The 24,999-nt window shown below is 37.2% G+C and overlaps 1 long non-coding RNA gene across 2 annotated transcripts in view; it reads right to left on the bottom strand.

The window, feature by feature from the left end:
- Positions 1 to 24,999, bottom strand: part of LOC129489498 (uncharacterized) — a 296,391-nt gene that overhangs the window by 14,502 nt on the left and 256,890 nt on the right. For both annotated transcript variants that reach the window (XR_010122497.1, XR_008660014.2), the window contains exon 5: positions 11,046 to 11,177. This is a non-coding gene — a long non-coding RNA (uncharacterized lncRNA). The remainder of the gene's footprint in view (positions 1 to 11,045; positions 11,178 to 24,999) is intronic.

Below are 24,999 nucleotides of genomic sequence, written 5' to 3' on the forward strand. Positions count from 1 at the left end.
CAGGAGAAAGCAGGAAAGATCTAAAATTGACACCCTAATATTACAATTACAAGAACTAGAGAAGCAAGAGCAAACAAATTCAAAAGGTAGCAGAAGAAACAACTAAGATCAGAGCAGAACTGAAGGAGATAGAGACACAAAAAACCCTTCAAAAAAATCAGTGAATCCAGGAGCCGGTCTTTTCTGAAAAGGTTAACAAAATAGATAGACCACTAGCAAGACTAAAAAAGGAAAAAACAGAGAAGAATCAAATAGACACAATAAAAATGATAAAGAGTATACCACCACTGAACCCACAGAAATACAAACTACCATTAGAGAATACTATAAACACCTCCACACAAATAAACTAGAAAATCTAGAAGAAATGGACAAATTCCTGGACACATACACCCTCTGAAGACTAAACAAAGAAGTCAAATCCCTGAATAGACCAATAACAAGTTCTGAAATTGAGGCAGTAATTAATAGGCTACCAACCAAGCAAAGTCCAGGACCAGACAGATTCACAGACAGATTCTACCAGAGGTACAAAGAGGAGTTGGTACCATTCCTTCTGAAACTATTCGAAACAATAGAAAAAGAGGGACTCCTCCCTAACTCATTTTATGAGACCAGCATCATCCTCATACCAAAACATGGCAGAGACACAACAAAAAAAGAAAATTTCAGGCCAATATCCCTGATGAACATCGATAGAAAAATCCTCAATAAAATACTGGCAAACCCAATCCAGCAACACATCAAAAAGCTTATCCACCACAATCAAGTCCACTTCATCCCTGGGATGCAAGGCTGGATCAATATATGCAAATCAATACACATAATCCATCACATAAACAGAACAAATGACAAAAAACACATGATTATCTCAACAGTTGCAGAAAAGGCCTTCAATAAAATTCAACACCCCTTCATGCTACAAACTCTCAATAAACTAGCTATTGATGGAATGTATCTCAAAATAAGAGCTATTTATGACAAACCCACGGCCAATATCATACTGAATGGGCAAAACTGGAAGCACTCCCTTTGACAACCAGCACAACACAAGGATGTCCTCTCTCACCACTCCTATTCAACATAGTATTGGAAGTTCTGGCCAGGGAAATCAGGCAAGAGAATGAAATTAAGTCTATTCAAATAGGAAGAGAGGAAGTCAAATTGTCTCTGTTTGCAGATGACATGATTGTATAGTTAGAAAACACCATCATCTCAGCCCAAAATTTCCTTAAGCTGATAAGCAACTTCAGCAAAGTCTCAGAATTCAAAATCAGTGTGCAAAAATCACAAGCATTCCTATACACCAATAATAGACAAACAGAGAGCCAAATCATGAGTGAGCTCCAATTCACAGTTGCTACAAAGAGAATAAAATACCTAGGAATTCACCTGATGAGGGATGTGAAGGACATCTTCAAGGAGAACTACAAACCACTGCTCAAGGAAATGAGAGAAGACACAAACAAATGGAAAAACATTCCATGCTCATCAATAGGAAGAATCAATATCATGAAAATGGCCATACTGACCAAAGTAATTTACAGATTCAATGCCATCCCCATCAAGCTACCCTTGACAGAGTGAACAGGCAACCTACAAAATGGGAGAAAATTTTCGTAACCTACTCATCTGACAGAGGGCTAATATCCAGAATCTACAATGAACTCAAACAAATTTACAAGAAAAAAACAACCCCCTCAAAAAGTGGACGAAGGACATGAACAGACACTTCTCAAAAGAAGACATTTATGCAGCCAAAAAACACATGAAAAAATGCTCATCATCACTGGCCATCAGAGAAATGCAAATCAAAACCACAATGAGATACCATCTCACACCAGTTAGAATGGCCATCATTAAAAAGTCAGGAAACAACAGGTGCTGGAGAGGATGCGGAGAAATAGGAACACTTTTATACTGTTGGTGGGACTGTAAACTAGTTCAACCATTGTGGAAGTCAGTGTGGCGATTCCTCAGGGATCTAGAACTAGAAATACCATTTGACCCAGCCATCCCATTACTGGGTATATACCCAAAGGACTATAAATCATGCTGCTATAAAGACACATGCACATGTATGTTTATTGCAGCACTATTCACAATAGCAAAGACTTGGAACCAACCCAAATGTCCAACAACGATAGACTGGATTAAGAAAATGTGGCACATATACACCATGGAATACTATGCAGCCATAAAAAATGATGAGTTCCTGTCCTTTGTAGGGACATGGATGAAACTGGAAACCATCATTCTCAGTAAACTATCGCAAGGACAATAAACACCGCATGTTCTCACTCGTGGGTGGGAATTGAACACTGAGAACACATGGACACAGGAAGGGGAACATCACACTCTGGGGACTGTTGTGGGGTAGGGGGAGGGGGGAGGGATAGCATTAGGAGATATACCTAATGCTAAATGACGAGTTAATGGGTGCAGCACACCAACATGGCGCATGGATACATATGTAACAAACCTGCACATTGTGCACATGTACCCTAAAACTTAAAGTATAATAATAAAAAAAAATAAAAAAACTACTTTAAATTATACACAAAACCAAAAAAAGAGCCCATATAGCCAAGACAACCCTAAGCAAAAATAACAAAGCTGGAGGCATCATGCTACCTGACTTCAAACTGTGCTACAAGGCTACAGTAACCAAAACAACATGGTACTGCTGCCAAAACAGATATATAGACCAGTGGAACAGAACAGAGGCCTCAGAAATAATGGCACACATCTACAACCATCTGATCTTTGACAAACCTGACAAAAACAAGCAATGGGGAAAGGATTCCCTATTTAATAAATGGTGTTGGAAAACTGGCTAGCCATATGCAGAAAACTGAAACTGGATCCCTTCCCTTACACCTTATACAAAAATTAACTCAAGATGGATTAAAGACTTAAACGTAAGACCTAAAAACCATAAAAACCCTAGAAGAAGACTTAGGCAACACAATTGAGGACACAGGCATGGGCAAAGACTTCATGAATAAAACACCAAAAGCAATTGCAACAAAAACCAAAATTGACAAATGGGATCTAATTAAACTAAAGAGCTTCAGCACAGCAAAAGAAGCTATCATCAGGATGAACAGGCAGCCTACAGAATGGGAGAAAATTTTTGGAATCTATTCATCTAACAAAGGGCTAATATCCAGAATCTACAAAGAACTTAAACAAATTTACAAGAAAAAAAACAACTTCATCAATAAGTGGGTGAAGGACATGAACAGACACTTCTTAAAAGAAGACATTTATGTGGTCTACAAATATATGAAAAAAAGCTCATCATCACTGGTCATTAGAGAAATGCAAATCAAAAACGAAATGAGATACCATTTCATGCCAGTTAGAATGGCCATCGGTAAAAAGCCAGGAAACAACAGATGCTGGAGAGGTTGTGCAGAAACACAAATGCTTTTATACTGTTGGTAGGAGTGTAAATTAGTTCAAGCATTGTGGAAGACAGTGTGGTGATTCCTCAAGGATCTAGAACCAGAAATATCATTTGACCCAGCAATCCCGTTACTGCGTATATACTCAAAGGATTATAAATTATTCTACTATAAAGACACATATGTTTATTGTAGCACTATTCACAATAGCAAAGACTTGGAATCAACCCAAATGCCTATCAATGATAGACTGCATATGGAAAATGTGGCACATATATACCAATGGAATACTATGCAGCCTTAAAAAAGGATGAGTTCATATCCTTCGCAGATACATGGATGAAGCTGGAAACCATCATTCTCAGCAAACCAACACAGGAACAGAAAACCAAACACTGAATGTTCTCACTCGTAAGTGGGAGTTGAATAATGAGAGTACATGGACACAGTGAGGGGAACATCACACACCGGGGCCTGTTGCAGGGTGGGGGGCTAGTGGAGGGATAGCATTAAGAGAAATACCTAGTGTAGATGATGGGTTGATGGGTGCAGCAAACCACCATGGCGCATGCATACCTATGTAACAAATCTGCACGTTCTGCCCATGTATCCCAGAACGTAAAGTATAATAAAAAAAGCAATAATAAAAATAAATACATAAAAATTAACCAAAAAAGAAAAAGAAAAGAAAGATAAAATAAGACAAGTGAATTGCTTAGATCAAGTTACTCTCGGAAAGCTAGCAGGGTTCACCTGCCCTCTAGTCATATATTCATTCCATTAACCAAGGCTAGCAGAGGTGAAAATGAGAACTATTTGCCATGGAGGCTCATGCCTTTGGCTATGAAATGTTTTAAGCTTAGTTAGGATAAATTTCACACCAGAAGCACCTGTGATTCACAATTGCGTTGCTCTCATCTATTTCCTCTAGTAAATAGAGAGACAAAAACTGTACACTCACTGTAACAAAATGCCATCCATTTAAGACTTTCTTTTATAGCATGGCTGCTAATATTGTGTCAATGAACCAGTGTTCCAGATGTCACCCAATTGATGTATTTTTAAATAAATTGCAAATTTACTCTACTGAATAATATAATTGATAAAACCACCATATCTTTGGACTTCAATAAAGTGTCTGTGTGATAGTGTTGTTCTTCATTACATGCCTGAATGCACTCATTAAGCTCAGAGTGAACAATAAGCATAAAGAAGCACAAAGAGGGTGAGACTGAACCAGCAGGAAGCATGCATTTCAAGCACCCCAGGATCTGGCAGGTCTGTTCCTTGAGAAGGAGAATGTTCCAAGCACCACATCCACATTTCATATTCAAGACATGATTTAGCTTTTTGCTTTTTAGTGAGAAATGAAAGCTACATATCCTTGGTTATCAACATAAAACTGAGATGGGAAGATTTTTAAATTGAGTATTGTCCGTTTTTTAAGTTATTGACACTTTTTGCCTGCATTACTTAAAACTCTAAGCTTATTTTCAATCTCATTTTTCCTCAGGCTGTATATGCCTTTGCCTTAAAATAGCACCGTATTCCTAAGGAGCTTCTGAGGCATTTTCATTCTCTCCTTGCTATCTGATAGCAAAGGATGCACCCAGCCAGTGTGACAAAGGCTCCTCACAAGTTCTATAAGCTTCATTCTGGTCATAGAGACAGTTTCTGTGCCTGATTTGGCTATTATAGTGAATTCAAGCAAGAATTTATCTTTCAGGGTTCTCAGGGTTTAAACAAACGAACATTCATTAAGTCATTCACCCAATGTGTACAGAGCCTGGAATATCCTGTGTTCAGGGGATTAAAGTGGGGATATTATTTTGGGGATAAAGACAAAATTTCTGTTCCTATGGTGCTCACATTGGTGTAGATGGGAGTGGGGAGACAAGCAACAAACAGAGTATCTAGCATAATAGGTTTCATTGTAATATCCTATCGTAAAATATGGTATTGTCAAATGCCAGGAGAAAATATTATATGATAAGAAAGCAAAGTGGTAGATTGAGTTAGCAATACCCTATATACAGTCTTCTGCTCAACTTTAATAATGTTCCCCAGCACTTCTGGTTCTCTTTTTCAACAAACACAAGAGGGTTACATTACTCACACTTTAAAAATTGGATGTGACCATATGACTTACTTTGGCCAATGAAATATGAATAGAAATGATGTGTCACTGTCAGTCTGAGGAATTTAGGAGCCAGTGTGCAGTTCTCTAAGATGTTTCCCCATGCTGTGTCAAAGCTTTCAGTCCCATAGTGGTATTACCACTTCTGGTTTCTAGTCCAGCAGGAAAGGATCTTGAAAGTCATTCCTCCTGTTCACTCAGCAAGAAGAAAGCTGACCAAACTAAAAATCAACAACTATTTTTAGATCCTTCAGAAAACCGAGGTCACAGGGCAAATCCCTGTCCCCAGAACCGGAGAGACAGGTGATACAGAGAACCACAACTTACATAAGGTGTAGAAATCTCCATGGGAACCAGTACTGGGGCAGGGAAACCTAAATGGTAATTGATGGAATTGCTGGAGGCACAATGTAAGCAAGTTTTAGAGTTAAAAACTCCAGCAAAGCTCAATCTTAGGGGCACTCCACATTTCAAGGAATTTTACCTACAGGACTCACCAGGTTTTCACAGTGAATATCTAAGAAAAATCCTCTGGTGCTTCCTGCAGAGGAAGAAGGGAGTAGCTATTTTGAAATACACTCAGAGCCTTCTGTTGTTATTAACAAGGCATGCCCTCAAGAGAACATATTTTACCAGGGCCTAACTGACTAAGGTTTTACCAGAATCTAACTGACCTGGAAAAATGGAAATACCCAACCCCAGACCTCTTTATCTTTCCCACATCAACTAAAAGGAAGGGAGACTGGGAAGCACTTGCACAGGCACGAGCTCACTAAAGGACTCAGACCAAAGCATAGAGTTAGAGAATGCTTCCTCTCTCCACACACCTTACCATCATATCAATAGGGCTGCCATATAACACAGGGGAATACAATGGAAAGAACTGCATGCTTCTGACCTTATTTTAGAAGTTTCTAAGGAAACGCAAAGGCAACAGGGGAGAGAAAATGAGAACAAAGGAAATTTGAGCCTCCATCACTTACAGTTACAGCCAACAGTAAATACAATCTACCTCTTAACTAGATAAACCTTTCACTAAAAGTGAGTTAACCTCGGTGCCTTTTAGTCAGTACATCATGTCTAGCTTACAACAAAAAAATTGCAAGGCTTGCTAAAACAGTTTGAAGAGACCGAACAAGCATCAGAACAGATGCAGACATGGCAGGGATGTAGGAATATCAGACTAGGAATTTAAAACTTTGGTTTATATGCTGAGGGCTATAAGGGAAAAAAGTGTACAACCTGCAAGAACATATGGGTAATAAAAGCAGAGAGATGGGAACTCTAAGAAAAAATGTAAAGTAAATGCTAGAGATCAAAAACACTATAATAAATGAAAATGTCTTTTATGAGCTCAGCAATGGACTAGATATGTCCAAGGAAAGAATCATGAGCAGGAAGAAAGTGTCAAAAGAAACTTTTAAAAGTAAAATACAAAAAGAGAAAAGAATAGAAAAAGATGGAACAGAATATCCAAGAATTGTTAAACTATTACAAAATGTGTCATATATACATAATGGGAATATGAGAAAGAGAATAGAGAGAACAGAAGAAAAAATCTAGGCAATTAATGACTAAGAGTTTTCCCAAACAAATGATAGGCACAAAATCAAAGATCTACAAAACTCAGAGAACACCAAGCAGGAGAATACACACACACACACACACACACACACACACACACACACACACCCCTACATCTGTGTGTGTGTGTGTGTGTGTGTGTATTCACATAGCTAGGCATATCATATTCAAACTGCAGAAAATCAAAGACAAAGAAAAAATCTTGAGAGAAGCCGAAGAGAAAAACATCCTATCTATAGAGGGTCAAGGGCAATAATCATATTGGACTTATTTTCAGAAACCACACAGGCATTAAGCAAGAAGAGACTGGAGTGGAATATTTAAAGTGTTGGAGAAAAACTCTAGAATTCTGTATTTTATCAAATTATCATTCAAAAGTGAAGGAGAAATGAGGACTTTCTCAGACAAACAAAAATTGAGGAAAATTTTCACCAGTAGACCTACTTTCCAATGAATATAAAACAGAAATTTTTCAGAAAGAAGGAAAAGAATATGTCAGAAACTCAGATCTACATATTATATTTCATATGTAGATAAACTCAGATCTACATATTAGATCTAAATATTAGATCATAAACTCAGATCTACATATTATATTTTAACTACAATAAAATATTTTATTTTGAATTTAACAAAAAAGCTTGTTTAAAATAATATCTACCATATATTTAGTAATTATAGCTTATAGATAAATGAATGGCAGTAATATTACAGAGTGGGAGGAAGAACTTGAGAATATTTTGCTATAAAGTACTTGTACTGCCCATGAAGTGACACACTGTTATTTAAAAGTGGACTTGTATTAGTTATAAGTGTATACTGCAAACTCAAGGAAAATTATAAAGTTAAAAAATAATAAAATTGATATGCTGAGAAAATCATATATTAAAAGCAGAGAAGGCAGAAGAAAAGACAAATATAAAAAAGGAAAAGAAACAGAACAAAGTCAAAAATAGACAATAGTAACAAACATGGTGGATATTAATTCAATTATACCAATAATTGCTTTAAATGTCAGTGATCTAAATATAACAATTAAAAGACAGAAACTGTCAGAGTGGATTTAAAAAGGAAAAAACCAAACTATTTGTTGTCTATAAGAAATCCACTTTCAATATAAAGACACAAATAGATTAAATGTAATGGGATCCAGGAGAGTAAAGGGATAGAGAAATATATACTATGCTAACATTAATTTAAAAAATCCATTACAAGATGGGAAGCCTCAATCAGCCTGGGACCCTTGTGCCTGTGATGAGGAGAGCCATCTTGTTGATCTATATTAAACAAATAGGAAAAAGGAATAACAAACTTTTGTTAAGTCTTTGAGATTTGGGGATTATTATTGGCACAACAAAACCCCTGCCTATCCTGACTAGATGAGTTAGCTTATTCTCACTAATCTGAATGACGTGTGATAGGAAGCCATGTGGATGCTCTGGTGCAGGGGGCTCCAGGAATAGGAAACAATAAGAACAGAGGCCCTTAAGCAAGAGCACACCACAGTGTTCTAAGAGCTGTGAGAGCAATATGGCTAAAGCTGTGTGAACAATGGACAGAACAGAAGATGATGATAAAGAGAAGGCCAGATCCCAGAATAAAATCCAAAATCCTTACTAAAGCCATGCATATATTCTTCTGTTAGAGATAGAAAATATATTATTTTTCTACTTAACAAATTACTACAAACATAAAAGCTTAAACCAACATAAATTGATTTTCTTACAGTTCCTGTGGGTCAGGAATCTAGCATGGCATTGCAAGGCTCTCTGTTCAGAGTCTGGCCAGGCTACAAGCCAGGTGTTGGCAGGGACTATTCTCTCATCTGAGGCTTGGGGTGCTCTTCCATCTTATTCAGGTCATTGGTAGAATTCATTTCCCTGTGGTTGTAGGCCTGAGGTCTCCATCTTTTTGTTGGATGTCAGCCAAGGATCACTCACAGCTCCTAGAGGCTGCTCTCAGATCTTTGCCAACTGTCTCCTCCTCCCCTCCTTCCATCAACATGGCTGCTTTCTTCCAGGACAGCAGGGGAACATCTTGCTGAAAACAAATCTCTCTGACCTCCAGAAAGACCTGGATCTCTCTGAAGGGCTTATTCGATTAGCTCAGGCCTGCTCAGGATAATGCCCCTTTTAATTAGCTGAAGGCAAGGTTTCAATTGGGACCTTAATTACATTTACAAAATCCATTTTGTGATATACTGTAACAATCTTGAGTGAAATCCCATCATATTTGCAAGTCCTGTTAACGTTCAGGAGGGTATTCTTCCAAATAATTATATAAGATGTTTTACATGAGGGTGTGGAAATCTGAGTGCCATCTTTGAATTCTGCATACCACAGGACATCATTTGATGATTCAGAGCAGCCAAGAACATGGTCTGGATTCATTTATGCTTTAAATTAATCCCCCTGGCTGCTGAGTGAAGAAGTCTGTAATGTGACCTGGGTATAAACAAGGAGACTAACAGGAGATGATTACAATTGTCAGGATAGAGATGATAGTAGTTTAAGCTAAGGCTTAGCAAATGAATGATAGCATGAATTAAAGCTAAATATTTATATGGATTATAGTTTTCAGTATGCACCAATCAAATAATCAATAGTTAAATATTATATTCTCCAGTTTAAAAAATAATGTCAAATAAGCAACTTTATTTTAATTTACATGTGTAATCCCCCCAAAATGTTAAAATTTAATGAACAATTCTTAGCCCATTGGGCTATGACTATCTCTATTATCAAAGTATCTAAAAAGTAAAGGCTGAGGGGCTAAAACTTAGAGATTGGGCACCCCCATTTGCCTAGTTTGTTTTGACTAACATAAGCTTAATGTATGCTGTCATAGGGAATCAGGTTTTCTTTCACCTTTATAGTGGGAATCATGAAGCCATTTTCAAACTTTTTAATAGGAGACATGGTGGGAAGCTATGATCTTATGATGGTTTTGAAATAAAATGGTAATATTATTAGTTACTCAAATGAGAAAACTCCTTCCCCCATACTCCCTTTTCCCATGAAAATATCATGGAGGTGGAAAGACCAGGAAGTCTAATGCCAATGATGCTGGATAGCTCTCCAGGTGGCTGGGACCCAGTCCAGTTTTCTTCTCTTTTCTCATGTAGTTCTCAAGAATAACTGCAGTATGTGCTGAGAATGCAAAATCTTGAGATAAGGAGGAAATTGGCTGGAACAGTCTGGGCTCTGTTCCAGTTCCCCACTACCCCCAACCCTGAAACAGGATGTCCTTCAATGCTTTAGCCCAGCATGTCATGTTACCCAGGATGGGCTGCTTTTTGGGGTCCACCAGCTGTGATGCAAGTGGGGCACATGCCGTAAAAACTCCATCTACCCCAGGCAGCTTTCCTGAGGCTTATGGGATGAGCTGGCAGTGAATACTAGAATTCTGTTGTCTCTTGCTGCCCATCTATATATAATAAACCCACTTCGTGCAACTTGCTGTGTGTGTGGATATTGGGCCTCACCAGACTCAGACAAGTTGGTAACCAGTGCACAGTGAACCTGCTTCATAAACGTGCCTACGTATATCAGTAGAGCAAACACACTGATAAATCCTAAAGCAAAAAATTTTGTTCATTTAGCTCATAATTTCCCAAGTATTTGACAATCAATTTTTTTTTACTTTATGTCTATTAAAATTCCACATATCACGAGAGATTTCTCCAAATTTTTTGCTGGGCATTTTTATTTCATGTGCCATCTTTTTACTTATTTAGGCAATGTAGACAATTTGGCTAGAGCTTAAAAATAGCTGGAAAGGTTTCTGGAGTAGAGAAAGTTATTGAATTCAGAACAGTTAGGAGAGAACTTAGCTATTCAAGGGCAAGAAAATGGAGCCCAACAAAGGTAGAAATAGGCAAAAATACATCTATACAGAACAAAACGAATATTTACCTTGGGAAAATGCTCTCATAAATGGATATTAGCCTTCTCTTTTGGATGGCTAACTACTGTACTTTAAAGTCTTCTCTTTTGGATGATTGGAATAATTATGGCTACTGCATCCTTATGATGAGGAAATGGCTCCTGGAAAATTAACGATGGAGAGTTAGCAAGCTGCATGATCCTATCTAATTAAAGCCTGTCTTCCGATTAAACACATTTTCCAGCAGTAGGAGGATCTCTGGCTAGTTGCCTGATAGGAAAGTGCTGTTCTAAAGCATGAGTCACATAACCAAATGTTCTCAACAGCACCATCAATCCTATATTGATTCACAATATTTATTTTTATAGAAACAAGAACCCAAAATTAAATGGAACACTTTTCCTCATGTACAGGATACCTCCTAAAAATATGTTATTCTCTTTTCTTGTAGAATATATTGGTGATCTTTGTCACAGCTGAGCATCAAATTATGAATCTAAGCATTAATTAACCATTTTTCCATGACTCATCTTTTTTTTTTTTTGCCATTACAAGAATGACTTTGTCCTCACTGCTCCATTCTAAGACAATACTGTGCAGCTTGAATTTTTAGACTTTTAAATCCTGAAAATTATTGTATTTCAGTTTTCACTTGTCCTACTGCTGCAATCAAATGAAGTTAAAATTGCATATACTTATCAGTAGCTTTGACATCAAGCTATCATTTGGTTATTAAACATTCATAGCACTGTGCTTTTCTACTCACTGCCTATTTATCCACATACAAGGCACAAAGATTCAAACTCTCTTGATAACAAACATTCTGAAATAATTCATTCTCCACCACTAGTTTTGTTTCCATTATACCCTTCACTTTCCCAAGGTGAATGTGGGCTGGTCCCAAGTCAGGGCCAGCCATTGCTCCCCTCATCCTTCTGTAGAAACATTCTGCTAACATCTCTTAATTATATAGTGTCCTAAGCCCAGCTTAGCTCATCCAAGTGCTGGCTAAATTTTCCTTACTGCAAGTCACACTACCTACATAGTTGACCAAAGAGTTCATAAAAGAACTGAATCCCAAAGCTATTATTTCTCCTTTCTGATTACAAGAGAAATTACAATGTTAGTTTCACAGCATTTTCCATTTAAGAAAGGGAAACTAGGCCTTTAACCCACTCTCCTGAGGGTCCAACTTTGTGCCCAGCCTGACCCCGCTGGGCTATTGCCTAAAAACGAAGTGGACATATATATGTGCATTTGTGCAAGAGGGAGAGAGTTCTTAATGCTGTGGAGAACTATGGTTTCTGACTTACTAGGAAAATTGACCTGTTCTCATGTTCCTTTGTAATTACACATGTAAAATTCTCATGCTTCTCTGTTTTTTTCTCCTCTAGCAATTATAGTCTGAGAAGAAACTTTTCAGTTATATAAAAATCACCACCTGCATTAGTTATTTCTGTAGTTGTGACTGAGAATCTCACCATTAATGCAAGGTAATGAGATTGAACTGTGCTAGGTATGTTGCATAAGCCCACACCCTAGTATATTAGTCCATTCTCACGCTGCTATAAGGACATCCTGAGACTGGGTAATTTATACAGGAAAGAGGTTTAATTGACTCACAGTTCCATAGGGCTGGGCAGGCCTCAGGAAACTTATAATCATGGCAGAAAGGGAAGCAAACATGTCCTTCACAAAGTGGCAGGGAAGAGAAGAATGAGTACCCAGCAAACGGGGAAGACTCTTAAAAAACCATCAGATCTTGTAAGAACTAACTCACTATCACGAGAACAGGATGGGGAAAACTGCTACCGTGATTCAATTATCGCCACCTGGTCCCTCCCACAACACGTGGGAATTTTGGAAACTGCAATTCAAGATGAGATTTAGGTGGGGACGCAGCCAAACCACATAGTCTGCATCTCTATGCTGCATTTTGTTTTATTTTAAAAGTTAACATTCTTCCTTTTAGAAAGAGAAATCAAGTAAAACAGCACAGCTTTAATAAAATATGAACCTACCCATACATTGTGATTCTGAACAAAGGTGTGTATTTGACAGACTTACAGTTTACTTCAGGCCCATTATCTGTTGTTCAGCTACATAGGCAAGGGCCCTTGCTATATAACTATATATCCAAATTGACTTGTTTCTTTTAGATAAGAATATCAGTCAGCTAAGTGATTTGCCTAAATTCCACAGAAGAATAAGGACAAAGCAGGGCTGTAAAGCAATTTCCCTCACAATAGTTTATTTAATATTCATATATCTGATCAATCTCTCACCAGGAGCCAATGAAGTACCTACCTGAGAGCAAGAATCAAATATAGAAAATGAGCACATTAATTTAGAAAAATGGCTATAGTAATTTATCTATTGTTTTGGCTATTTACTGTTTGTCTATAGATACAGTTGGTTATGCCATACTATATTGTAATTTTCTGATCCGTTAAGAGATAAAGTCCCTTCGACAAAAAGATGGCATGACCATGTTAGACCCCAGGGAACTCAGCAAAAACTCCCATTCTTCCCCAAGGTGATTCTCTCGTATTAGTAAATTGAATTTTTATAACATACTTCACGGGTTGCTTTGCAGCAGTTCACTAAGCAACAACACAGGTAATAGAGATGGAACCAACGGTCAAATCACAAGTGATAACAAGATGCTGTGTCCTTGCAAAACAAATGTGTGGGATTTTTAACATATTTTTCAGTCACCGTTCTTGGTTTAATTTCCTGGATTCAAACACATCATATTGACAATTCCTCAAACCTTGTTCAAGTAGTAGATAATCTTACTGAACAGCAAATATTTTGTTTTCTGCATTTGATGTTCTAGTCTAATGAAGTGTGACATATTATTCTGGTGATGTCAAGTCTGTGGAATACAGGGTGATATTTTTCTATTTAATGGCAAATGAAATAGCATTAATGTGATTGTTTATTTGCAACATTTTTTTCTCTGAACAAGATTCCTTACTTGCTTACTCAGGGTGATAAGGTTGTTTTAAAGACATTCTATCAGAATTATAAGCAGTAAGAAATGACCTTCAGGAAGGCACCAGAGTGGGTGCTGTGCAGAAAAGAGACATTAACAAGAGCTTCATGTGGAGAAAATGTCATCAATTCTTCCCACCTCCTCGTATTTACAGCTTTTGTCATGTAATGTACAGTACTCACTTTCCATGAGTGGGTTTTTTTTTTTTTTTTTTTTTTTTTTTTTTTTTTTTTTGAGATGGAGTCTCGCTCTGTCGCCCAGGCTGGAGTGCAGTGGCGCAATCTCGGCTCACTGCAAGCTCCGCCTCCCGGGTTCACGCCATTCTCCTGCCTCAGCCTCTCCGAGTAGCTGGGACTACAGGCGCCCGCCACCACGCCCAGCTAATTTTTTGTATTTTTAGTAGAGATGGGGTTTCACCGTGGTCTCGATCTCCTGACCTCGTGATCCGCCCGCCTCGGCCTCCCAAAGTGCTAGGATTACAAGCGTGAGCCACCGCGCCCGGCCTCATGAGTGGGTTTTTACCACATGACTTGCTTTGGCCAATGCAATACAGATAGAGGCTTGAAATGAGATTGCACATCTGGGGTTGCCCTCTTGTCCTCCATTATTGCCAAGACAAAATTTGTATTGACTAGCCTTCTGGTCTCAGGAGGAAGACCAAAGTAACATGGAACAGAGTCAGCTCACAGATACATGAGTGAGCTGTTGAACAGCAGACATTTAGGTGGGCCCAGCTAGCAGTCAGCTGACCCCATAAATATGTGAGAAAGCCCAGCCGGGATGAGCACAGGTGCCTAGTCTATTCCTGCTGATTCCAGAAACATGAACAAGAGTGCTTTTTTTGGTATATCACTGAAGATTTCTGGTTATTCATGACGTAGCATAATTGTGGCAACAGTTGAATGATCTACCCGTGGCTCTCTTTGTCCCTCTTTGATATGGTGTGGCTATGTCCCCATCCAAATCTCATCTTGAATTGTAGCTCCCATAACTCCCACATGTTGTGGGAGGGACTCATTTGGGAGATAATTGAATCATGGGGTGAGTTTTCCCCATACTGTTCTGGTGGTAGTCATCGAGATCTGATGGTTTTATAAGGGAGTTCCCCTTTTGCTTGGCTCACATTCTCTCTTGCCTGCCACCATGTAAGATGTGCCTTTCACCTTCTGCCATGATTATGAGGCCTCCTCAGCCACATGAGTCCATTAACCCTCTCTTTCTTTATAAATTGCCCAGTCTCAGGTATGTTTTTATTAGCAGCATGAGAACTAATACACTCCCCCACCCATTGTCAAGGCATAACCTGGGCGCCACTCTCAGAGATCTTACAATGAAACACGAAAGAGGACTGTTATTCAGTAGTGGCCATGTTTACATAAGAAAAACAAAGCATGGTCTATGTCTTCAAGATGTTTATAATTGTGTTGATAAAGAAATTCTACATACTGGCAACAAAAGGTAATTTTGATCAGTGTATCTTGACTAGTGGCTTATATTGGCTTTGCTGAAGAACCTTATCAAAATGTGCATGTTTTGGTGCCAGGCAGGACTCACTGAATCTAAAAATTCTGGGGGTTTGGCCTAGGGATACACATTTTAGAAAAGCAACCCAGGCAATTCTAATGTCCTTGCCTAGTTAACAACCAATGGTAAAGACTAAATAAAGCAAATAGGATATTTGTGCATAAGTGCAAATGAGTGAAGGAGAAACATGAGGTTAGTAGAGTCCAGAGTTGTCTGTCCTGAAGGGCTTAGAAAGGTGGGATCTGCACAGTCCTTGAAGAATAATAGGATTTAAATAAATAGAAAGAGAGTTGGGGAACCAGGCAGAGAGAACATCATAAACTCTAGCATGTGGATTGTAATTAATATGGCATGACTACAACAGAGATTGACTCATTTACGAATGTATTTATTTATTCTGTAAGCATTTCTTTAGTATTTACTGTGTGTCAAACATTAGTCTGAGTTTTTAATAAATATTAACTATCATAACAAAACTATGAGATAAGCAGTAGTATCAGTCTCACTTCATAGAATAAGCCGACCAGAGTGGAAGAACTTGTATACTCTCTAGTGATGTATCTCACTCAGAATTTTGTATTTGATGGAAAAACTGTTAATGCCAAGAAACATTTTTCTTGGCAAAGAAGTCTACAGACTTCAATGTTGCAGTCCACTACCTTGAAACTAGATCTTACTATTATTATGTTTGTTCAAATGTATATGGCTTACAAAAACAGATGGATAAAAGCTAAGGAAGAGAATACAACCATTTCATTTCTAATTTTTTATTATACTTTAAGTTTTAGGGTACAGGTGCACAATGTGCAGGTTTATTACATATGTATACATGTGCCATGTTGGTGTGCTGCACCAATTAACTCGTCATTTAGCATTAGATATATCTCCTAATGCTATCCCTCCCCCCTCCCCCCACCCCACAACAGTCCCCGGAGTGTGATGTTCCCCTTCCTGTGTCCATGTGTTCTCAGAGTTCAATTCCCACCTATGAGTGAGAACATGCGGTGTTTGGTTTTTTGTCCTTGTGATAGTTTACTGAGAATGATGATTTCCAGTTTCATCCATGTCCCTACAAAGGACATGAACTCATCATTTTTTATGGCTGCATAGTATTCTATGGTGTATATGTGCCACATTTTCTTAATCCAGTCTATTGTTGTTGGACATTTGGGTTGGTTCCAAGTCTTTGCTATTGTGAATAGTGCCACAATAAACATATATGTGTATGTGTCTTTATAGCAGCATGATTTATAGTCCTTTGAGTATATACCCAGTAATGGGATGGCTGGGTCAAATGGTATTTCTAGTTCTAGATCCCTGAGGAATCGCCACACTGACTTCCACAATGGTTGAACTAGTTTACAGTCCCACCAACAGTGTAAAAGTGTTCCTATTTCTCCACATCCTCTCCAGCACCTGTTGTTTCCTGACTTTTTAATGATGGCCATTCTAACTGGTGTGAGATGGTATCTCATTGTGGTTTTGATTTGCATTTCTCTGATGGCCAGTGATGATGAGCATTTTTTCATGTGTCTTTTGGCTGCATAAATGTCTTCTTTTGAGAAGTGTCTGTTCATATCCTTCACCCACTTGTTGATGGAGTTTTTTTCTTGTAAATTTGTTTGAGTTCTTTGTAGATTCTGGATATTAGCCCTTTGTCAGATGAGTAGATTGCAAAAATTTTCTCCCATTCTGTAGGTTGCCTGTTCACTCTGATGGTAGTTTCTTTTGCTGTGCAGAAGCTCTTTAGTTTAATTAGATCCCATTTGTCAATTTTGGCTTTTGTTGCCATTGCTTTTGGTGTTTTAGACATGAAGTCCTTGCCCATGCCTATGTCCTGAATGATATTGCCTAGGTTTTCTTCTAGGGTTCTTATGGTTTTAGGTCTAACATTTAAGTCTTTAATCCATCTTGAATTAATTTTTGTATAAGGTGTAAGGAAGGGATCCAGTTTCAGCTTTCCATCTATGGCTAGCCAGTTTTCCCAGCACCATTTATCAATCCTAAGCCAAAAGAACAAAGCTGGAGGCATCACACTACCTGACTTCAAACTATACTACAGGGCTATAGTAACCAAAACAGCATGGTACTGGTACCAAAACAGAGATATAGATCAATGGAACAGAACAGAGCCCTCAGAAATAATGCCACATATCTATAACTATCTGATCTTTGACAAATCTGGCAAAAACAAGAAATGGAGAAAGGACTCCCTATAGAATAAAACTATTTTAAATATCACTGTGGTTGGAATTTTTCCTTACTATAATTCTACTTAAAATAGTTTGATTCCAATAAACAAGATCCCTCTTCCTAGAAAATGTGTTCATACTTTACTCCATTTATAAAGGCATGAAGGCACAGACTTCTCTCAGTAAGTGAAAAAAATCAGGTGTTCTGTCTGAATAGGAAGCACTTCTAAGCAAGGTAATTATCTAAGGAAAGAACTGTTCAATGAGTCTCCAAAGCTCCACACTGAATTTGAGGAAATCAGCCAAGGCTTAATTTTCATCATTCAAACTTCATAAAACTCTGTGTATCATATTTTATAGGATACATCTTTTCTTATTAAACTAATAAGAGGTATATTTTTCCTAAAAATAAGTACTGAAAGTCATTCCAACCTTATGTTTTTCATTGTGGAAATTTCTAGACAGGTTACATTTTATTAAGAAGGTAACAAATCCAGACATATTTCATATGTATTTCTTTATTTTTCAGAATACTTTCTAACTCCTTCAGGTCTATCTAATTGATTCCTATCTAGAAGTAAATATCTAAGAATCATCGAATTACAAACTTACATTAGTGGATATAACATAAGTTTATAGTGCTGGAATGACCATCTGTGAAGATCAATTGGATTCTAAGTAGAATTATATTTAGACTGCTTAAACAAATACCTCTGTAACTTTTCTTCAAACATCTTCAGAAGGAAAAAAATTCAACACAGTTTCTGCAGTAATACATTCTCTAGGTTTTATGTTCAGCCAAGAGATGCTGTACTAAAAAGTAGGTGAATAAAACCTATTGTTTACCTCTTATTAATTTGAGACTATAAGATCGTTGTAATCTAATCAAAGGAATCAAGCTAATCAAGGAATACACTGCTTGTTTTTTTATTAGCAATTATCAGTTTATTTTCTCTGGAGGATACCATGAATATGAATAAAAGATTATTTGTCTTGATTGCTTGACCCATATCTTCGCCTTTGTCCTGTTTGCTTATAGAACCATTGCTCACTCTTCCCCTGCTCTGTTCTGTGTCACAACACGGTTGACCCCAGTAAGACTCTGTGTGTGCTAGTTTCTTGCCAGACTTGGTCAAAAGGAGGTACTGGAAATGGATTGGGAGTCAGGGAAGGGGATGATGGGAAGATGGCAGAAATCAAGATATTTTCTTCTCTCCATTCCCAAGATGAAATTCTGGCGACCTGCATTGCTTCAGATTCTACTAGACAGGTTTGCCAGATGGGTTGGGCACCTGGATTCTGGTAAACCACCCCCTCTTTGCATTTTCACCCTTCAAACCTAGGTATGGTAGCTACTTCCTGCTGCTGCAAATTCTTGGGTTTCCTCTGTTCTTCGTTTGGCTTTCTAGCTCTTTTTTCACCTGTGTTACTAAATGCCTGGAAAAAGTCCTCTATTTGAAATACCTAGAGTACTGGGTGTTTTCCTGACTAGACTCTGACTACTGCTACAAATGATAAACAACTTCTTCCCCAAAGGGATTTGCAGCAGCTTACAATAAAGGCAAGGACCATTCTACCAAAAAAATTAAAATACATTTAAGTCAAGAGGTAAATATGGTGACTGAAAGGCAGACATATATAAGGTTTGGAATCTGTAAATGGAATGGGTTTTGTTTGTAACGGGCATTTTTAACTCTGAATCTGACTAGTTAATAAAAATAATTTAAATTTTTAAACTCAAATTTAAATAATTAAATTTTTAACTCTGAATCTGAATATTTAATGAAAATAGTTTAAATACATTTGTCAGAACAATATGAGATGAAAATATGTTGGTGGAGGTAGAGGCTGTAGGACAGTCAGAGATGCAGATTATTTAGTACTAGGCTAAGATTTGGGCCAGGCCAAGGTCTGCCTAGACTAATGGCCATCATATGAGTATCTACCATATACACAGGACTATACATGCACTCCCATAGACATTCCCAGTTTTATAAAGAATTTCATTTCTGCCTCTTCAAGAAATACATCAGAATGTATAATGCATAGTAATTAATGATATTATATGGATAGCCTTGAATTCTAATTTGTCTTAAAAATTAAATATTCACAACTTTTAATATTTCATTTTGGTAAAGTAATTAGTAGCATCAGAGGTAACAAGTAATCAAAGACTCATTTATGTAGTATAACATGGAGAATATTTGGCTTGCACTAGTTGCAGGTAGCATGTAATCATCAGAGTTGTTATCTCACTTTGAACTCATAGATGTAACCTGTATGTTTTTTAAACAGCATCATAAAAATAAACTAGAAGTACAATATATTACATGCTAATAGCCATGGTCACATGTGTTTTCAAGAGTAATAACATCTGGAAATGAAATGACCAATAATGCTAAAATGCTCTGCAAACTATCAAAACTTTGCCTTTCTTTTGAGACCCAAACATATTAATTGTATCAAATATTTGACTAAGTTTCAGATTTATTAGTAAGAATATCCACAATGAGTAGATACAAAATGCCTGATTGTATCTCCACAAAAGGGATAACATAATATTTAAAGAACAGGCTGATATACCTTTGTATAATCATGAGTATCTAGTAAATTCTAAATTTCACTGGGTCAGGAAAGAAATCCAATTAGTACTACAAGTGAGTAGCATCCTTAAGTTAAATCTTTCGTAAGTAAGTTAACATTATTGCATTCAAGACTAACATTAGGCAAAGTCTGCCACCTGTCTCAAAAAGGCTTTATGTTAACACAAGTTTGCAAAAATGAAGAACATGCAGGAATCAACAAGAGTATATCCCAACCAATACAAAAATATCATGATTGCATGGTCTGCTAAAGTTTTCCAAATGCTTTCCTTTTGAAATATAAAGTGTAATATTAGAAAACACATTTTCCCATAATGTATTACTTCATTAAGGTGAAAGTTTCATGAAAGTAGAAATATTTTTATCTTGGTCACTTTTCTCACTGTTTCTGCCCCTTGCAAGGTGCTTAATAAATATTTGTTGCATGAAATAAATACATGAATTAGTTAATACTGTTCTTATTTTAATTTTAATGTCTCAGGTGTTAAGTGACTATAAAAATGGCTGATTTGTTAAAAGTATCATTTTAAATTAGAATATATTATAAAAAATCAAATCCAGCTTCATCAGAGACCATTATGATGGCTGAGTCACCTCCACAAAGTCTCTCTCACTTCTAGAATGATTTTCCAATCTCCTAGCATATCCAATGGGGATAGACCTTCCACTTATGAAAGACAGTGTTTTTCATTTGCTGGATTTCAGGAGTTTTATCTTTTCAGACTTCTCAAAATTTCACTCCTCTTACCATGAAGAGCTTACAGATGCCAATATTATAAAAGAAAGTGTAACAGTTTCCATGGGTGGATGTCCCTTTTGGCAATTTACAATAGAGACCAAAAATCCATGTGGTTTGGCTAACCAAACTTTCCTGGAAACAGTCATCAGACATAATAGAAAACTGACCTTGTTTCTGCCAATTTCATTCCTTTCCAGGAATAAACTCAAAAGTAGCCCTTAAGCAAAAGCTCCCCAGTGACATACCCTAACAATTAATCTAATTCTCTTTCCATAAAAAGTGGAAAATGTCAGCCCCCTAACCTTTAAGAGACTGAACACATTATCAGAGTCATTAAAACTTAACAGTTTTTGAAACAAGGCCAAATCCTAAACTTTTGCACTTTTTGTTCCCACTGTAATAGTCACCTGACTCCTATTTAAATATTTGGTAAGGACTACAGACAAATCCTGTTTGGTTTTCTTACTAATTGTTCTAAGTAAGCACCCATGTAACAGCAGTAAAATATATCGAAAAACAACATATATAACAGACACCGATGCATGGAATTTCAAAGCATTGGAATGTGTCTAATCCAAGCATTTGCATGCTGTCCATCTTTCATCTGCTGCAAAAATGAATCCTTTGGTTGGAAGTGACTGAAACACAACAAATATCATTTGAGACTCTGCCAGCACTACAAACAACTACCAATTCTATAATGTGGTCTTCTTCCTCCTTTATCTCCTTCCGTAAAAGAAACTAAGGCAACAAGCAGGATACATCCAGCTGAGCTCCCTGGGAGGAGACCTCTCTTCCATAATCAAACTCAACAGAAACAGGCCCTTGCTTCTGAGACATCAAACATGAAGAGGCTCCTGTTCTGCAGAAAATAAGGCGATATCAAAGATCTGTAGAAATTTTGATTAAGACACTTTCTCAGTCTTTCCACAGAGCAGGCACTACACTACTGACACGTGCTGTAGTTAGAATTGAGCCTGTGGACTTTTATCTCTGCCTTTGAATTCTGTTATATTGACATTAATTTGGACACTCAATAAAATATTAACAAAATAGGGATCCTTGCATGAACCTAATCTTTGACTCAGAAACCTCATTTATGTAACATTAGGTCTTTTTCTGTCACCTCTTTCTTCAAGAATGAGGCTCAAATTCCTTGCAGAAATTGAGAAATCAATGCCTAATCAAAAATTATTTTACTCTGGTGAAATATCAAGGCAATGTTTCCTTGACTAACGACATCATAGTACATATTACCATAATGAAAAGAATGTCTGGTAAAAAAAAAAAAAAAAAAAAGAAAAAATACATTTTGCTTTATTCTTTCAACTATTCATTTAAGTCTGAAGACTCAATCAATGAGTAACCAAACCTGAAAGTTAGGCAGAAGAATTCAAATGATTAACAACATTAGGCCTATCAGGGCACACTTCCAGCCAAAGCCTCATGAATAAAAGTATAATCAAAAGTTAAAACTGTAAAGTAATTTCATGGAAAACAAAAGCCTATTTAGAAAATGGAGAACTTGAGAAATATAATTTCACTCAATTTATTAATTTCTCTAATTTCTGCTTTGTTTTGCTGGGGTTGATTTTGCTGCCAGATTCTTTTGTCTCTTTCTTATGGTTGTCATCTTCACTCCCAAGGATATGTACCCATGTAACATAGCAAGCAGATCTTTGAGGAAGAAATTATACCATGTTTCTGAAAGCCCAAAGACACATTTCAGGGTACAGGCATGTTGATCAACAAAAGTTCCCATTAGTCTTGATGACCTAACTCTTCCTAAAAAGTATGCTCATAATTCTCCCCCACAAATTCATCCGTTTACCTGCCACAGTCACAATCTACTTGGTCTACAGATCTAGTATCAACTAGAATATAGAGCATTATGATAAGGAAAAGACCCAGGTGATTACTGTATGCTCATAGCATCTTAGTAGCCTCACTACTAACAAGTGTTAAACAAAAGCCACCATCTTAGTGTTTTACCATGACTCACACTATGAAAACTACAACTTAATTCAAGGGTGTCCTCATAATCATGTTTTAGGTGACACTGATCACATGGTCCTTGATTTGATCCATGTCAAATGCCAGTGTTGTATTCCTTAATTGATCTGAAGATAAGTAACATGATGGATGCAATAACATACCTCATACACATAGAAATGCTCATTTTGCTCTCAGTAGGCATGATAGATATCCCTAAAACCTAAAGCATGATGACATTTCTCAGATACTGAATTGGACATTGTCAAACGAAGCAACCTAACCCAGCTGAATCCATCTGCTGTATGTAAAGATCTTCCTACATAGCATGTGAATGCTGATTTTCCCCTTGGAAAACTCCTTAGAAATTTCAAAAGATTGAGTGGTTCAAGAGTCCTCCCTCTAGCCAATGCCTGGTTTTATCTGGTCAGCCAACCTTTCACTGACACAAGAGTAGTCACCAATAAATCTCAGATTGTAATTATCCACCGGCACTTCATAAGCCCTGGCTACTCTCTTTGAGGTTTTGTGAGGGTCCGTATTTAATTTAGATAAAAGATTTCTCTCTGTAGGTTTCTGAAATATGCTCGGGAGAAGGATGAGTTCATTTACTCCTAGAGCCATTCTTCACTCACTTCTTTGTTTTTCAAGTGGCATTTAAACAGTCTTTTGAGCTCTAAAGTCAAGGGTAAAAAAGCAACTTCACTTACCTCTGTGACTATAATTCAGAATCTGACACTTTTGGGTGCCTACAAGTATAGAATAGTCGGTCCTGGTATCAGAGCCAACAATAACAACAACACAAATCACTCACTCAAATTAAAAGGTCCCAAAGTATAAATCCAAAGCAAATTGACTGGGTTGTAAGCAAAGGAGAACTTCCCACAAAGAAGAAGATCAACCTTTAGCCAATATTAATAGCATGCCAATAGTTAATGTCAATAAGCATGCGAGGTGTTCAAGGACAGTTCAAGACTGGCTGAACGCTAAGGCAGAATTCTTTTTCAATATGTGTTGTTTTCTAATAAAAGACACTTTTCTAGACCTTGACGCTGAATCAAAAGTAGTTTCCTAGTAGCTAACTCAGCCTTTGGATCTCCACTTAAATATCACTTTCTTAAAGAAGCCTTCCCTTATCCTCCAACCTATATTAGAGCCTGTGTAATATGTTGCCATATAATCTTTATTTCTGCATCATGCTTATTACAATTACAATTATTTATCCAATTGTCTGCCTAATTCTTCTCCCCTTTGCTGGATGTAATGCTTCACTAAGCAGGAACAATGTCTCTCGTTTCCTGACACATAGAAAGCTGCCAATGTTTATTTATTGAATAATGAGTATTTGGAGACTGAATTTCAAGATTGACATATCTAAAAACTTAAGAGTATTAGACCTTTATCAGACTTTAAATCCAAACTGGTCCAACTTCAATTCCAATGCAGGAATCCGCTCTTAAAGCGCTTAATTGAAGATAATCTAGCTGTTCCTTGAACACTTCCAGTGAAGGATCAGTAAGTAATTTGTGAGACATGATATTCTATCATTCACTACTTGCTAGAAAATGCTTCTGTTGAATGCCTCCTATAACTTCTATCCATGTACCAGTTCCAATCTCAGAAACAATCCAGAAGGAATCCATTCCTTTTCTATTCCGTATTTTAAGAGTACTTAAAATACGGCAAGATAGCCATAACGTGCTGTAGTAAGCCTCTCTTCCTCCAGGCTTAAAGCCTTGGTCCTTTCACCTATTCCTTATACAGTCTGGGTTTGGTTCTCCTCACAGTCATTGTTTCTCTTTCAGCCAGTGTCCCCATATGACATCCAAATCCCACAGCACTCCAAATGTGGTATGACACAAAGTACAGTGAAACCATTATCATCCTTGATCTGGGCCCATAATTTTGTTAGTGTAGCTTACCTTTGCATTGTTA

The sequence above is a fragment of the Symphalangus syndactylus genome, chromosome 9 (assembly GCF_028878055.3).
Source record: "Symphalangus syndactylus isolate Jambi chromosome 9, NHGRI_mSymSyn1-v2.1_pri, whole genome shotgun sequence".
NCBI classification, from domain to species: Eukaryota; Metazoa; Chordata; class Mammalia; order Primates; family Hylobatidae; genus Symphalangus; species Symphalangus syndactylus.